We start from the raw sequence: 16279 nt of genomic DNA, 5'->3' as shown, positions 1-16279 counted from the left end.
TATTTACATTCTTCCCCTAGAGCTTGACTTACTTGGTAACAGTCAAAGGCTTGATTCAAACACTGAAATCAGCTCATAATTTAAACACAGATCCCTCAACAAATTTTAAACTGTTTTATTATGACAGAGATTCTGTGGTAAGGAAGATCCAAAATGGCTAAGAGCTGTGCGAAGGAATTCTTTATCCAGTGGATGTAGCTAGAGAGTGATTTTCTAGAAAACAAAAGTCTAATTGTCTTCTGTAAATAGTGCAAAACCTTTCTCTTTGTGAAACCCTTTCTGCCACACAATGCAAACACTCTTACCTGATCATTATCAATTTCCACCCATCAGTAGAGATTTGATTTCAAAGAGGAAAAAATAATGGGTTCCATACATTCTACTACAAATCATGCTACTGAATATAAGTTAGATTGTAAAAGGTAGAAACATACAGAATACATTGAATTTGGCTTAAAATCTATGCAATGTCTAGTATAAACAACACAGGACTGAGCTTAGCTAAGTCTTCCCAATAAAACCTCATCCTCTAAAAGCAGCCACACAACCCCCTGCAGCACAGGACGAGCCAGCTGTCCTTGCGGGCCAGTCCTCCCAGTCCTACACCCAACTGTGCCGGGGGCCGAGGGAAAGAAAATACTTGACAGGGTAACAGAGCACACAGAACCCCCCCAGCTTTCAGCAAGCACTGAACTCAGATATTTTCAAACAAGAAAAAGCACTTAAACTGATATACAGTGTAGCAACAGACATTTTTCCCTTGGAAAATACCTGTTTGTCCAAAGCAAATGGCCATGGAAAGGATGATTTTAACAAAATTTAACAGAAAAAAAAAAAGAAAAAAAATGTTTGAAAGTGAAAGTTTTCTGTTTAGATCTTTAGGAACATGTGCATTTCTATTTCAGAATTTCTTCATCTCTGTTTTTAAACAGCACGCAGTGAAAAATAAGTCATATAACTTAATAATTTCCAGGAATTTAGTTTTGAGTAAGATTTCACACTTATTGTAATACTGGTTTGCACTGGAAGAAGTGTAATTAAATCCCAAGAAAAAAATCCGACATCAGTTTTTTGGCTTACTTGACCTGTAGATGTTAAGTGTACATTTTAGATGTTCAAACCTCTTTTCCATCGCATATGACTAGAAACTTACTCTACTTCTAAATTTTTTTTTTAATGAAAAAAATTATACAAAAAAAATAATCTTTGTAGGATATTAGTCCTAACGTCCTTAGCAATGAGCTAAGGAACGGAAGAGAAACAGCATCTAAGAGATATCCAGACTCTTGCAGTGAAAGCCCCATGCAGGTACTCTATCTGATTAAGATGCTATTCCATTAGCCATTTGAGAGAGGAAGTCTCTCCATAATAATTTCAAAATCAGTGTCAAAAGCCATTCATCAGGATTTGTCTTTTAGTTTAGTTACTTATCCTCAACTTTGTGTACACAAATCATCACTATTACTGTCAGAGCAGACACGAGTTTCTGCAGCAATAATTGGCTTCTTGACAGTGTTTATTTGTTTTCGTGTTTCCAATTACTACCTATACTGCATGTAATAATAGTTGTCCTGTCTTATTTCTATATTGCCTCATTTTGTGTATTTTGTAATAGTAAAGGTCTCCAACTTGCATTTTCTTCTCTCTCCAGAAAACCCGTCACTACACTACACTACACTACACTACACTACACTACACTACACACACTGAATCAGTACATAGCTGGTTTGATCCTGAACGCTGCAGAGAGCTGGAAATGATGACGACTCAGCTTTTGACAAAAGCAACCCAAATTGCTGGGTTAGTTGTAAAGAAATGCGTGCCCAGCCTCTTGGCTGTGATGGGGTATAAGCCCCAGCAGGTGAGTGCTAATGACATTTTTCACTACAGTGCAAATTAAAAGTAAGCTCTGAATTGTAACTCTTTTTGCAATCCTGCAGAGTTTAATTTTTTTAAGATTCTTACTTCATAATTAGGTTTTGAAGATCAGAATACCATTAGTGACGCAGCAGTTATTGTTGAACTCCGCATTCAATGAAAATCCAAGAAGAACAATAATATCAGGAAGGTGCCTGGCTTACATGTGCTTGTGTTTTACAGTTTTTGAAAAACTACAAGCAAGCTAAGAAGGGTATCAAAATGTCCTTTGCTTTTGTAAGTTGACCACAACACAGGGAACATAATAGAAGATGTGGTTTTAGGGTGGAAATGTTTGAAAGAGCAGGGTTGGGTTTTTGTTTGTTTGTTTGTCCAGGCTACATGGAAGAAAAAAGGAGAAACCTCATCCAATAGACTAATTAAAGAGAATCTCAGCAAACCAGATATTTCTAGGTAAGGAAGCAATACTTTTGATTGGTTATATCAATTAAAAAGACCTCCAGACTTTGGGGGAAAATCCATTTCTACTGATCTCAGTGAGAAGATATTCCAAAGTGTCTGTTTGCTGAGATTTATCCTGATTCCTGAGGCTTCAAAATCATTGTTTTTAATCAAACTTCCACCCCCCAGTAAGAACAGTCTTTAGTTTGTTGTAGTTCTGTTTAAAATTTAATCAGCCAGGCTGAAATTTTCCACAAAAGATCAAATTTTTCAGGCTGGATGGCACTAAAATAAAATCAGCCTTTCCAGAAATTAAGGAAAGACATTAAAAGTGTTTCATTAATAAAAATAGAACCAGTTAAAAAACAAATTAAGAACGCCATGTTTTGGTGAAGGGAATAGCCATAATCATCACATGGTTTCTAATGACATTGTAGTTACACACAAGGCAGCTTAAATAACACTTCATCTGTATTTCCTAACTTTAAAGTTTTACAACCTTGCGATATTATTTCAGCATTTGTGTGTATAGGTGTGCACATAATACTATGCCTAAGTTTTATAAACTAGTTAATGTTTCTGTCCCAGAGAAGACTGGGAATATAATCTTCACTTGTTTTGAAGCTCAGCTATAACTCATGTAGATTACTAGTCTGGCATTCATCTGCTATCTGTCAGCCTCTGCTTTTTTTCTAGTACTTGACAGAAATAAAGAGGATAGAAAAAGAATGTAAGACTTATTCGCAATTAAACTAAGCCTCACTTAAGACAGTAAGTAAGAACATTGCTCTGAGTCTGATGACAGCATTCTCCTTTAGGAGAACTTTTAATTAAAGATAGTTCCAGGGGCCACAGACTTCCAGCACATAAGGATGTCTGAATCCTACCAAATATTGTCTATGTTATATCTAATGGTTAATAACAACAGCATCATTGCTGTTTTCATCTTTAATGAAACTGACTTAGAGTATTATTAGGTACTTTAGAAGTTGAAGTCTTTCTTCAGGAACAGAAAAGTGTTTGCGTGACTCAGCTTCAAGACATAAGAACTTTCTTTGGAAATATATTGACCTTCTCAGAGCTGGGTAGAAGTACTGATCACTTATTCAGAATCAAGAGCAGTAGAGAAGATTTTACTCCTCCCAACCACCCTTGCTACTTTCTGACTACTCTTTTTTTTTTTCCCCTCATTATTCAAAAATTCACTATAATAAAAAATAATTCAGATTTCTTTTAACATTGCAGCAGAGTTATTGAGCTGGATACTTATTGTGTTGCAGTGTGAAAATAAGAACACGTAAGTTCTCTTTCCTTAGGAAAGTAAGCTAAGCTGAAAAAAATCAGCTATGCTATATTCCTGAATTTAAAATCTGATGGCAGTGAAATGTATGCATCCACATCATCTGGATGTTTTTTAAACACTATTCTTGAAAACTTATTTTGAAAATTTCACCTTTTTATATATACACGGGAAAAAAAAAAAAGGTTTTTGAACCATGTACAACCAGGTCAAATAGCAGGACTTTCTTAACTATACTGTTTGGATTTTCTGTGAATTCCTCATGGATCAAAGAAAGAGAAAATGAGGCAGCAGTGCCACCAACAGAGACAAACAGACTGCTAGGTACACCTCTATACTTCTTAATAAGGTTCAAAACATCATTCCTTAGGCACTCAAGTGTTCATGAGTGAAAAGAACTTAATATGCATGAAAACATTCAGCAACCAACAAAGACAATTAACAGTATAGAAAAAATCACCTATCTACAACCTACCGGGGAAGAGGCATTGTGCTCCAAATCCTAACCAGCACAGAAATATTTAATAAAAATATTGATCAATTAGCTCATGCTCAAACGCAACAAAATAAGGGACATAAAGCAACACAGTTAAAATACTTTGAGAATATCAGTTGGGGAATTGAGAGTTCAAATTAGATACTACAAGAACTTTTTTTGCAATAGACCTGATTAAATAGCTCTAAAAGCTTCCCCAGACAAAGGACAGGACAAATATCTATGAAGAAAAAATGATCCATTGTGAAGCAGGATTCTGACCTCTTGAGGATCTTTCAAAGCTCATTTTATACTTAACAAGAAAATACTAACACGTTCAGAATAGCCACAGCAAAATCATTCCATTGAAACTACCAACTCAAAGTTTGTAGTCATCAAAATTGTATTCATGCAGTTAATAATTAAGTCCTCTAAAAACAAATAGGTCTAACTACATTGTCTTATTAGCTTCTCGGCTTATAAACTCAAGATTTTATCAGTAGCTTTATTACCATTTTCTATCCTTGAATTTATAGCATGTTAAGAAGCTATTTCTTTTAATGTAAGTGTTAAGTGCTGAGGAATACTTAATAGACCATAAACCTAGAAATCACTGTTCATACAACTAATTTTTTTAAACAAAATTGCTGTCATTTATATAATTGCTGTAAAACTTGAACTGTGCCAACTGAAAGGCTGTCTCTAATATCAGGAGTGTTTGCTGCGTCTTAAGATCATTTTGTTATGTTTTTTAACTTGTCAAGTTCTTAGATGGCATTGCTAATGCAAGCTTTCCATAATTAAAAAGATACAAATAATCTTCATTAAAAAACACTTGCTTAGAACTCAAATAGCAACTGTTTTACTCAGTTTTTCTCTTTACTGGTCTCAAAAAAGATTAGCACTCCACAGTACAATGCCTTTCCCTTTTTTTATTTACAAACAATCTACAAGGATGAAACACAAGCCAAGCAGTCACTCTCTAAACACACGTACTATACGTAAAACTTCTGGCAGGAATTAGTGAAATTGCAGATGGGGATATTTCGCCTTTGCTGAGCAGTGACAGTAACACACAGTATCTGTAGGCACAAACGACCTGTTACAAAGTGGATCGAGAACTCACTCTCAGGCTTTTGAAGGCCAGGTATTGACTTTATCTGTTTTCTATTCTTTGCAGTGTAATGTCCCCTCCCTTTGAAGATTCAGCTGGTTGCTAAAGCTACAGAGCACGATTTCCAGCAGCCCAGGCCTCCATAGCATGTAGGCTCTGGAGCACGAGCTCCCAGCTCTGGAAGAGCTCTGAACCCCTCAGGAACCCTGACACCCATTCAGACCCACCAGCCAGGGCTACACTCACTGCTCCTGAAGGCTACGCCAAGCAGTACCATTGCAGTCATTTCGTGAGGAAAGTCTGAGACTGGGACCCACCACTGCTCCACCTGAAGCACTGAGCACACACACGTGCCTTGTTCCTTCCTTTCTCTCACAGGTGTCAGCTACTTCACTAAACAATTTTAACCAAGTCTATAGGCTGAATGGACTACCCAGATCTCTGATCCTTTTGCTGTGTTTATATCCCAAGCAGAGAAATCTATAACCAACTGCATATCTGACCTACCACTAAAAAAATAAAAATTTAAAAAATAGGCCTTTTTGAAATCTTGCACATCTAAATGCGGAGTTGTACAGAGGTAGAAATATTGTTTTGCACAAACTCTTGCACTAATTGAAAATACCGTCTCACTATTGATATACATGTCACAAATGCTTTTCAAAATTCTCAGAAGAAAAAATATGGACATGAGATGTTTATATCAAAACGTCAGCTTACCAAAATCTTACATAATGGACCTTTTTAGCACTGGTGATCAAGAATTTGGCTCGTACTCCAGAGTACAATCATAAGGCATCATATTGCCTACTGTTTCTCATGTCAACGTGTCACCTGCTGTTGCAAAAGAAGCCAGGAAAAAAGCATATTTTTGGTCGTTTAAAATTGCCCACATTGTCAGAAATAGCAAACTGCCCAGTCTATTCGCAGGCTGGCAGGGACCCAGGCCTTGCCATTTTTCAAGTCATAATTGATTACTTTGGCAGACCTCTAGCTACACTGCTATGCTGTCAGCACAGAGAGGGCACCAAGCCTTGCCTTCTTTATTATTCTTAAAAAATATATATAAAAAAAAGAAAAATTAATAAATTACCAGAAAAGCTTCAAAGGATGTTGTTGTAGGAGGAACAGCAACCCAAATAAAGAAATCCTGTACAGTGTAATCTGAACACATGATGTCAAACCAGTTTAAGATAAGGACAATAAGGTTTTATCAGCCACCTCATCCTGGTGGGCTGGTGCACAACACAACTATGACCCCTTGGATACTCCGCAAAGCTCAGAGCAGCTTCACGCTTCTACAGACTACGGTAGTTTGTTATTCTAGAGGACTCTGTGGAATATATGCCCTCATGTATTATATTTTCTTCTTCAGCTGAGTGAAAGAAAAATAAAGGATACTGTTAGAGAAGGTTCATCTGGCATACAATAATAAGTACTCAAAAATGACGACTAATACAAAAAATTCAAACATAGTTGCTCCCAAGAATTGTTTTAAATAGATGTCTTGTTATAATAGCAGTGTCCTCTACAGAGGCACTTGTGAACAGAAGAGAAAGGTTAATTTTGTCACCTAGATCCTACCATTTCAAAATTTGTATCTGATTATAGAGAGTCCTGTAGTAAATCCATAGAATTATTAGAAGTCAGACTATTAACCCCTTTTTGTCACTGCTCAGGTTAGTTGAATGTGTGACCTAATCAGCCATGTCACCAATAAACTTTTGAAGTCAGCACATCACATTCACATCAGTCTAAATTGCCATGTACATTAAAATAACAGTTTTTTTGTGCATTGTGTTTTTTGAGTCTTTTGCAATTGCATTCCCCATTTTTCTATGTAGTTGTGATTACTAAAACCTTGGAGCAAATCATATGATTCTTGTATGCTGAGGCTGAGGGTTTTTAAGAGCAACCAGAGTGTCCTGAGACTTGAAACAAAGTGCTGAAAAGTGGCCGGCAGCGAGCAGCCCTGGCACAGCGCAGAGGAGACACGGCTCCAGGCACCAGCCCCTATGGCCGGACATTCTGGCTACAGCTTCATTCAGAGATTCACTTCACTCCATTGTGAACTTAGTAACAAATCTGATCATTATATTCAAAGGTATAAATCAACAAAAATCCTCATAATACTTAATCCTAGGGGAAAAAAAAAACCAACCAACAACTATTTACAATGTAATATCATTAAATAACTTCCCCAAGAATTGTAGCATTTCCAATAAACCATGTGTACAAATCTTTATTTAAAATAATTATCAGTGATCAAACCCTCAAGCTATTTTACCCACCTCAGTTAATGCAAGAAGGATTAGAGCAACTACGACATGAAATAAAGCATAAATAGTTACTTAAAAGCTCTTAATGCAAACATCCACATCGGAAAAAAATAATGAAAAGTCTGATAATATATTTTGAACTTGCAGGCACATGCTTTTTTTATTTTTTGGCAAGAGAAATACATTTATGATCCCAGGCTATATTTTCTTTGGCATAAACCATCATAAACAGAGTTAGAAAACATTGTAAAGAAGCCTAGAATGGTGTGATAAAGGGAAACACATTGGTTTATAGCCCAAGCAGTAAAAAGAAAAAAGCCTAAGCCTAGAGATGGTTTGGATCAGTCAGTTTAAACCAGGCCCAACAACACCTGCAGAGCATGCGGGCTGCTTGGGGGCCAAAGCTGGGAGCAGTTCTGGCTGACACCGCTCTGGTCTCTTTTCTTAATGCTGTGATTATAAGCAAAACACTATTAGAATCCAAAGTATCAGACAGGACAGCAGTTCACCCACAGCCCTGGGCTGAATTGCAGAGACTGTTCTACGACCAATATGAAACAGACTCATGAATGACACTCATCATTACCCATTCAAACCTCTCCTGTCAGATTTCACTTTGTTTGCTCCTGATAAAGGACACAACCTTAACGCTTTATGTGGATCATTGTGCATCAATATTTGTGCAATTAATTCTACCAAGACGAGCCAACAGTTCAAATCTATAAATATTTACTTCTCACCTCATTGACTTTCTATTTATTCTTTTGGGTTTACCAGAGGGAAGTTTTAACACTCCTTTTCACTGCCTTTGCCTGAGCAGCTTTACTCATCATGCTGTACCAAGGTTGAAAGAGCATCACAATTTCACTTGGAGAAGGCTTCTAAGGATAATAAATGCCTTTTCATTGACTTGAATAGCCTAAGCCCTAAGTGTATAACAAGCACATTCCTCTATCTCAACTAGTGTCCTTAACAGCTGATCATTCCTGGAATAAAAAAAGCCTGCAGAAGAAATTTTTCAGAAGTGGTTTGAGCCAGATTTAAAAGAAAGTGGGATCACGCAGTACCTTCCAAACCGTCCTTGGTCCCGGACAAGATAAACTGAAATCTAATTTCTCCTCAACTGTTTATGCAACATCCCAGACTTCAAACTGCAAATTCAAGTTAGCTGTTGGCTTGTATTACAAGGAGAAATTATTGTCAGCAAACTACCCTGTGCTCAAAACACAAAGATTAACTCTTCTATTCTGCTGTTTGAGAAAAATTAATTCAATCATCACTGAAATAGATCAATGACTGAAACTACTACATGTAATAAAAGTCCATCTAGACACATACTGGTGTGTTGGGTATGTCCCTTCCTTGAGCAATAAGTATTAATTTTAGCAACCTTTGTGCTAGTAGACTTTTGAACACTAAGAAGAGATGGAAAACACAGTCACTTCTGCTTGAACTATTGCATAACTAACAGCTACTGCACAGTGTCCAGAGAATGCATTTACCAAAGATAGGTGTAAAAGTCAGATAGTGAAAAAGAATGTTTATTTTTGCCTGACTATCCTTAGTCTCATTTATCCCATACTCGGCTCTTCCAGAGGTGACGTTAAAAACACAAAACTGGCACTGGCTGTTGAAATCCCACTGAAGAACACTGCAAAGGAAAAAAACATACTAACAGAAATACAAGAATAATACAAACACTGCCTGTGGAGCACATACCCCCATAATGGTTGTATAAATGTAGGGCAACATTTTTGGATGTGATGAATTCTGCCATCGTTTCTCACTAATGCACTTAGTGTAGCTAAAAGGTACAAATCTTGGTCTAAGTGCACTGACTCTTTAGAGAGAAGTAGCAAACCATACAAATAACAGCATCTGCTTAATAGAATGTTCTAAGCTGAAGTCTGAGTATTTATTGCGTGGAAAAAGCATCATTTTGAAATGGTTTCCAGCTTTTCACTGGCAGTTGTGGTTCGGTGTTTTGTTTTTCCTGTTGAACTCCTTTTATTTTGTTGTTTCAAAGGGCTCCAAATGGTCACTTTTCTACTGTGATTCACAAGGGAAAAGTGTATGTCTGAATTATGAAGCACAGTGATTCTCTGTACATGTATTACAAGAGGATTTTTTCACTGATTAATTCAAAAGTATTGTTTCCAAGCTGCTGATTACAGGAGATGTCAATTTACAGACCCACTAAAAGGTTTGCCACAAAATCATACATTTCATTCAAAATAAGCCCACACTATGTACTTCTATAAATTAGCATCAATACAGTATTACAGACTGGTTATGTTGCCACTGAAAATTGTATTTGTGAAGATTTGAAGAAAAAAGTCTAGTGACTATGTCAAGATAAAAGGAAACAATTCATTTTCTTTATCAAATGAAGAACTGAATTATTCCCTTGATCCTACACTCTGATCTTGATCTGTAACACTGAAGTCCTTTGTATCGAGATGCAGAGTTTCAATATAGAAAGCAAAAACATCTACCCAATGTGCATTTCTTGTCTCAGACTACTGCAGCTTACTTTATACATTAAACTTCAGGTAGCCTCACTCTGTTGTAATTCTCTATAACCTGGAAAAAAGGAAAAACTGCATATATAAAAAGATACCCTATTTTGGAAGGTAAATGTATGAGGTAAAATTGGCTAACATATTTTGTATCTACAAATATAGTTTTCAACTTGGAGTTTAGCCAGAAATACAAATAAGCCACAATAGAAATAACCTTTTAAATTGATCAAAAGCATAGAAAAAGGTACTGACAGTATGTCTTCCCATGTGGTCAGTTTATAAAAAAATAGTTCAGTCTCTCTGGTTTTCAGTATCTTCTTAGGTTTGATGATCTCATCCTTACTAGCAAATTGATGTATTTTTGGGCTGGTGCTTTTAGCAAAAAATACCACGCATGCCGCATCTACTTTGTCATATATGCAGGAAGTTGGCAGCAGATAAAAACTTAAGACTGAAATTCCTTGTGACCACTTTTCACATTTTGTTAAAACATCCAGATACAGCACTGTTAGAAAAGAGTACAGTGACATAATTCTCTCAGTGCTTTAGCTCATGGAGTTTAAATGACACTCTTGTGCAGATTAGATAATGCAAACTGGAAGAGGTGAATTGGACAACCCACAAAAAAATCCGTAGGCATGACAGAAAATAGGAGATGACATTCACTGATTTCAAGAAGAGAACAGAATGTTCAAACAATCCTTTGACCCACACATTCACCAGTTTAATTTAATAAAAAGAAGGCAAAAGAATCGTGAATCAATATCTCAGGCCAGTGATGATGGGTCAAATGTGCCCTTCATCTGCAGAAGTCAATTTATAATAAAGGCAGCAGCATATGTTCTTGTAGACTTTAGAGAAAACACCGAATATGCAAAGAGAAGGTGTGCAAGGATAGTGAAACTTCTTCACTGGAAACGCAAGCACTACTTAAAGAACTCAGTTTAATTTACATTGTACATTAGAAAAGAAATAGAAAAGCACGTGAAATGCCAGATATTAAAGAAATATTTGTATTAAAGCTATCAAGTGAGAGATGGCATTTTATCACAAAAGCTGGTGTATCAGAAAGCAGAGGAAAGCATTACTAGAAATACAATGAAAATCCAGAGCGTGGACACGTTTGGTGCACACTCTGTGCAGCTGGCAACGCTCACTGGAGTAGCTCTACATCACGTTCACTATTTCAGCTTCTGAGGGTATCTCACACAAAAGCGGCTCAAAAGTTTGTACGCACTTGATGTGGATACGTCACTGTCACCTATACTAAAAGAAAAAAATGGGACCAGGGTAATTATAGGTATAGTTCTTTCATCATAACAATACGCAAATCTGTTTAGGAAAGACAATAAAAGCACCAGAGTAAGTGGAAAATGGATTAAAATACTACGTGGATTTGCCAAGCATAGATTTGTCAGTCTTCTAGTGGTAGAATAAAGCAATTTAAAAAAAATAAGATAACCAGATTTTCATGATGGAAATGGAGTCAATCCAATCTCTCTGTAATGCAAAGAAAGATCTGGTATTATGTCTATTGGGAAATAATAAGGTACTGTGCAGAAGGTAGAGAGTGGCTTAAGAACTGTAAGAGAAGCAAGGATGTGCAGAGAAAAGGGAGGAATAAGCAGCAGTTCATACAGAAGGGAGAACTAAGCAGATGGGGGTTCAGAGTAAAATTTACTATTAAACCGAATACACTGCATATTAATATACATATAAAAATGTATACATACCAATAAAGTGCAATGTTACAGAAGGATATTCTTCCAGCCTATCATGAAGGGATCTAAGACAGGTATCACAAAAGAGTGTAGTTTGAATAATTCCATCAGATTGTCCTGGTTTTGTTTGGTTGTTTTTCTGCAGCATATAACAGCTTTTAGTCAGATGTGATGGGACATTAAAAAAAAAATTAAAAAAAAAAAAAAAAAAAGGTGAAGAAACCAGAAAAAGAATCCCACCTTTAATTTTTTTTATTGGAAAATATCATTGGAAAATAAAAGTATCCACAACTAATCTGATATAATCAAGACCTGCTAGCTTTTGGTCATTATAAATCATCAGAGTATTATTACTGAATTATTAATGGAATAGATATATATCTTAAATGTAAAGTTCTTAGTTAGAATACTACAGTTGAGGGTATTTTTGATTTGGAAAACTGACCTAAAAGCTAATATATTTGAATATGTAACCAAAATAATGAAATGTCATAAATGACATAAATACATCTTCTGTAACTCTAAACCAGGCCAGTGCACAAGAGTACATGGCCAGGACCTCTCCATTACTCTATCTTTAAAAAAATTTCACAAGACAGATTGCAAGTTCTATTATATCCGTGGAACTGATCCCCTGGTCTTCCTAAATAGGTGCTACCAACACACTCATGCACTGTTTTAGAATTCAGATAAATTAATCTAAAATACCATATGTCCTTCACTTTTCCTAGCTGATTGGATATTCCAAAAATAAGCAAGGCAAGACCTAAAATCAGTTTAAGATGCATCATTAAGAAGTGTTGACTGGTCATGGGCTCTTCACTGTATAGTCTATATTGCTTAGCTGTAAGTTTTTACAATTTTGGGGATTATTTTATGATCACAAACAAACTTCTTCTAGAGTTAGAAGCTGACTACTGTTCAAACACAACCATGTGTAGGAAACAATCCTTTTATTTGCTACAGTAATTTGAGGGCTGATTCAAAAAATCAGAGATATCACCATAAACAGCAGAGCAGATGTGTCTGTCTGTCTGGTACCTAGTAAGCATTTTGTTTAGTTTAAGTTATCTTGATTATTATACCACTGCTCATTTTCAAATTACAGAACACCATAGCTGGAAATTCATGAATTTCAAAACATTTACGGTATCCTAAGCTTAGGCAGGGCTTTGGAATTTTACATCCAACTGTTTTCAAGGATTATTCTGTATTACATTTTCTGCATAACAAATTTAGTTAACATCCTTGCACTTCTCTGCTTTCCCTTGATCACATTATAAAACAACCACAGTAGGTTGAATGCAACTGTAGGAATAAATACGTAAGATTTCCAGCCACCATCTGAGATAAATATTTGCATAATGTTTAGTTAAATCCCACTGAACAGACTAAGACCTCTTATCACTGTCCAGATGGAATCCTGGATTTAACAAAGTATACACACCTTTGCTGATATTAATTTACATATTTAGAAAATGTATAGCCAGTTGCGATTCTTTTTTTTTTTTTCTAGAAGTGAAAGGGTGTTGAAACGTATAAGAACTATGTTGTGCATCTGTGCATCATTTACCAGAGATCCTTAAAGATCAGAGACAAGCAACATTTAAAACCTATGTGCACTTCATTTTACCATCTATCACTGTTCAGGTGCAAAATAAGTCACACAATCAGGATATTATAGATTTCAAATCTCTCTGGATGAAAACAGGTTACTGTATTTTTTAAGAAAAACGATCACTACTCAAATGTCAAAAGAAATTGATCTTTGTAAGGTTGATAGAAGACAACTGGTTTCTTCTGAAACCAATTCTTCTACTTTGCTAAACATCTGATTATCTAGGTAGTTATGCTATAGCCCCTCAATACTCACTAGATATCCAGCGCTAAAATACAAGAGCATTTAACTTAAATGGTTATGAAGTCCCAAAAGAAAATGTGACTAATGCCAAATCCATTGTTTGTCCTACCTCCTGTTGGCTTCTGGAGATAACATGTTTCATTTACTGTGATAACTGACAACCGACAATATAGTGTATGTGTTGCGAAATATCCAAACTCCTCCTTTTATTGCAGCAGTATATTCCACTAGGATAGAAGAAGTATCCTTAGTGTTAAAGGAACTGAGGATTTTTTAATTATTATTATTATTTTTATTTCAGTCTCATAATAGCTTTCCTTAGTTAAATTCTGCTGGTAGCAGTGGGTCTCTTGATTCCCTACCATCACCAGCACTACCTACTTCAATGAAAAGTCAGTCAGAAAACTAGGCTACTGTCAGAGTGTTTTGTACTTTCTATTAATAGCACTTAGAGTCCTATTAACAAAAAGAAAATCTGTAAGCATAGTGAATATTGCAGTATACCGTTACTGCAACAGCTGTTTTAAGAACAATGATTGTCTTTTTTAGACTGAACGTATGTAGGGAGGGGAAAGAAATAAGAAGGTGACTAAATTTTCATGTAAAGCCTTCATAAATATTGCATAGAAAGACACAGAGGGGTGGTTGGATTGGTCTTGAGCCTATTTTCTTTCCTGTAAATATTTGGATACTTGACTGTGTGAGACTTAATGTTCTTAAGACTGCTACACAACTACATATAGATAGACTACAAGTAGTGATGGCTGATACCAGCATGAATTAGAATAGCAGGAATTGCTTCTTTTATTATGATCATATAGCACAGTGCCAAGGACAACACCACTACACAGGAAGGAAAGAGAGAGAAGATCACAGCCAAAGTCTACAGAAATATTGATGAAAGAAGGTTCCCTTTGTAATGCAGAATTCAAAGCTAAAAAGCCAAAAGCTCTGTCCCTCATCAATTTTGCCACCAGATATTTAAGGGTGTGGTAGAGTTCACAAAAGTACATTTCTGTACCTTTTTATTATTAATTTAAAAGTTTGTAAGAAAAGTATTTTTATCACAACACTTTATTTCTAAATAAGTGAATGGATTTAATGATTCTTCTTAAAGCTCCATCTTTCAAAATTATAACCTACACTAGAGTTAAGTGTAATATTCTACAGTAATGACTTAGCAGCATGTCACATCTATTTATCACTGGTATAAAATCAATCACATAAGATGCAGGGAGGTAAGGACTGAGGTGCAGGACTCTGTTATAAACAGAGCAGCATGACTGACAACAACTGATAATGAGCCTTTCTCAGTACAGCCTGCCCATAGTTCGCATCCTATTTACTCACCTAGGGAAAACACGGAAAAAACAAATTGTCAATTCAGTTTCACCCAGAGGCCATTGGGTTATATTGTGACCTTGGGCTTATCTAAATATTAAAAAATACTGCAACTCCACGTTTGAGTTCAGTGCTGTAATTAGTTATAATATTGTTTTGTGCTACACGGCTCCAAGTGAAAAAACATCTAAAATAATATCATTACTTCATTTTATAAAAGTTATAAAAAAGTTATAAAAGTTATAGATATAAGCAATACAGAAATTCATATAGGTACGCATATATGTAAACATACCTAAGTTAGAGGAAAGAAGGGTACACAATCAATTAGAGATGTTTTTGGAGTCTCATCTCTGTTTACTCGTTGCAGGTACAGTTTAACCTGTTGCAGTTCCCTAGAAGTACATTCTCCAGACAGTATCATCCATGTGAAATCACATACCTTTCTGGCTGCCCTCTCAACTAAATGAATTTGTCATCTGATAAATCTGAAGAACGCTCACTCATTTTTAAGGCTCTGACTGCTTCATGGTCCCTTTGAAGAGCTAACACACAATCAACAATGGCTTAATGCAGGATGAGAGAAACTGTTCCTGCTCCCCGCTCCAGGAGCCCAGGCTGTGGCTGCAGCGTGTGTTCAGATTGCCCACTTTCCAGTGCAAGGCAGCAACTGTGGGCGAACAAACAGACCACAGAAGTGTCCTGACCATAACCCAGTGCTGACCAGTCAGCAATATCTGCACTAGATACACACACTGGAGACAGTAAAGGAGCCAGCACTAATACTAGAAGCCATCTAACTGAAGCATGTGAGATTTCCATGAGTAGGCAAGGCTTGAATTCTCCTCAGAAGAGCAGTACATCGTCACACATATGCCGCTGTCCTCAGAGACTCCTGATGCTACTGCAGCAACTGGTGCCAAGGTCAGGGCTCTCTCCAATGAACGTGCATACTGCAGCACAGCGCGCTTGCCTTTAACGAGTGACATTCCTGATCAGTCACAGCTGGAAGCAGTACTTGTTCACTTCCAGGTCATGATGAAATTATGTACAGTGATTTTTTTTCATTTACAGAAGTTAACAGGATATTTTCCCAATGACTTAAAAACAGGTCCAAAACATATATAAGGTTGAGGAAAATGGATTGAAACTAGACATGATCTGAGGCTTCTCCTACTTGAAATATCTTTTTCCCAGAAGAAAGTTTGGTTTTGGAATATGTAATGGGTAAGAGGAGAAAACAAACAAAGAGAAAGTTTTGTTTCCTGAAAAGCTGTTAAGTTCGTTGAATTAAGTTACATTTTTACGAACGAACTACAAGGGGTCTGGATACCTTGAGTAAGAGCA

This window comes from Streptopelia decaocto (genome assembly GCF_964273445.1).
Source record: "Streptopelia decaocto genome assembly, chromosome: 12".
Lineage (NCBI taxonomy): Eukaryota > Metazoa > Chordata > Aves > Columbiformes > Columbidae > Streptopelia > Streptopelia decaocto.
This window is presented reverse-complemented; position numbering follows the sequence as displayed.